The sequence below is a fragment of the Lasioglossum baleicum genome, unplaced genomic scaffold (assembly GCF_051020765.1).
Source record: "Lasioglossum baleicum unplaced genomic scaffold, iyLasBale1 scaffold0144, whole genome shotgun sequence".
Taxonomy (NCBI): domain Eukaryota; kingdom Metazoa; phylum Arthropoda; class Insecta; order Hymenoptera; family Halictidae; genus Lasioglossum; species Lasioglossum baleicum.
Window position 1 is genome coordinate 111,861 of NW_027469204.1, and position 2,470 is coordinate 114,330.

Sequence of the window (2,470 nt, forward strand, 5' to 3'; positions counted from 1 at the left end):
TATTTTTATTTAGAAATATAAATTTAAAAAAATTTTTTTATTAATTTTAATTTTAAGTTTAATTTTTTAATATTATTTTTTTCAAAATTTAATTCTTTAATAGTATTTGTATTTAATATATTATAAAAATTAAATACTTAATATATTTTATTTATATAATTTTGAATTTGCAATTTAATGTTTCTTAAACTATAATTAAATATTCATGAGTATAAAAAGTATTATGTCTGATAGAAGGAATAAATTGTAAATTTATTAATAAAAATTAAAAGTATTTTTAATAATATAAAAATATTAAGTTTAATTAAAAACAATTTATTTTCAAAATTAAGAATAAATTGAAATTTAAATCTTAATTAAGAGATTAATATCATCAAATCATAAAGATATTGGCATTCTTTATTTTGTATTAGCTATATGATCAGGTACAATTGGTTCCTCCTTACGATTTTTAATTCGTGAAGAATTAGGAATTCCTGGAATATTTTTAAATAATGATGAATTATATAATTCTTTAATTACCAGTCATGCATTTTTAATATTTTTTTTTACAATTGTACCTTTTTTATTTCGAGGATTTTGTAATTGATTAATTTTTTTAATATTAAGATCGCCTGATATATTATTTCCACGAATAAGTAGAATTAGATTTTGATTACTAGCTCTTTCATTATTATTATTGTTTACTAGAAGAATTTTTAATTTTATACCTGGAACTGGTTGAACTGTATATCCTCCTTTATCTAATTATGTTTTTCATTCATCTCCGTCTGTAGATTTAAAATTTTTTCTCTGCGCATATTTGGTATTTCATCACTAATAGGAGCTATAAATTTAGTAACTACAATTATATGATTAATAAAATTTAGATCAGATTTAAATAAAATACCTTTATTTCGTTGATCTGTTTTTTTTTACAGTAATTTTATTATAATTATCTTTACCTGTGTTAAGCGGAGCTATTACAATATTAATATTTGAACGTAATTTTAATACACCTTTTTTTGATCCTATAGGAGGAGGAGATCCTGTATTATATCAACATTTATTTTGATTTTTTGGTCATCCAGAAGTTTATATTTTAATTTTACCCGGGTTTGGATTAATTTCTCAAATCATTCTAAATGAAAGTGGTAAAAAAGAGGTATTTGGTAATTTAGGAAAAATGTATGCTATATTAGGAATTAGATTTTTAGGTTTTATTGTTTGAGCTCATCATATATTTACTATTGGATTAGTTGTAGATACTCGTGCGTATTTTACTTCGGCAAATATGATTATTACTGTTCCTACTGGAATTAATGTTTTTAGATGAATAGCAACCAATAATGGTCCAAAATTTAAAATAAATAATTCTATTGTATGATCTTTAGGTTTTATTTTATTATATACAATTGGAGGATAAACAGGAATTATATTGTCTAATTAATCTAGTGATATTATTTTACATGATACATATTATGTTGTTGCTCATTTTCATTATGTTTTATCAATAGGAGCTCTTTTTCTATTATTTCAAGATTTAATCACTGATATCACTTAATTACTGATTTAATATTAAATAAAAAATGATTAGTTTATCAATTTTTAATAACATGTGTTGGAGTTAATATAACATTTTTTCCTCAACATTTTTTAGGTTTAATAGGAGTACCTGGACGTTATTCTAATTATCCTGATTCTCAATATTGTTGAAATCTATTATCTTCAATTGGTTCTATTAGGTTCTGTTATTCTATCCATTAAATAGAATAATTTTTTTATTATTTTTAATTTTAGAAAGTTTAATTTATAAATGATTATTATTATTTAAATTTTTTCAATCTTCATTACAATGATTAATAAATTATCCTCCATTAAATCATTCATTTAATGAGTGAAGAAATTTAATAATTAAAAAATTTTTATATGGCAGAATAGTGCAATGAATTTAAAATTCAATTGTATAAAATTTAATTTTATCATTAAAAATAGCAACATGAAATATATATTTTTTTTCAAAATTCAAATTCCTTTACTATGACAATTTAATTTATTTACATAATTTTATTATAATATTATATTAATAATTGTTGATCTTACTTCATATTTAATTGCTGATATTTTAAATAATAAATGTATTAATTTATATTTATTAAAATATCATTTAATTGAAGTAATTTGAACTATTATTCCAATAATAAATTCATTATTTATTTGTCTTCCATTTTTAAAGATTTTATATTGTATTGATGAATTATTAAATCCTTTTTTTTCAATTATATCAATTGGTCACCAATGATATTGATCTTATTAATATTCTTATGTTAATAATATTGAATTTGATTCATATATATTAATAAGTTAAGAAAGTTAAGAAAATTAGTTAAAATATATAACATTAAATTGTCAATTTAAAATTAATATGCCTTATTATTTTTTAAATATTTTAATCATTAAATATCTTAAATTTAAAAGAATTGATTTTTTA

At 19.0% G+C, this 2,470-nt stretch overlaps 1 pseudogene; it reads left to right on the forward strand.

Moving 5' to 3' along the window:
• Positions 1–417: 417 nt before the first annotated feature.
• Positions 418–1,880, forward strand: LOC143220048 (cytochrome c oxidase subunit 1 pseudogene; annotated as a pseudogene).
• The last annotated feature ends 590 nt before the right edge of the window (positions 1,881–2,470 follow it).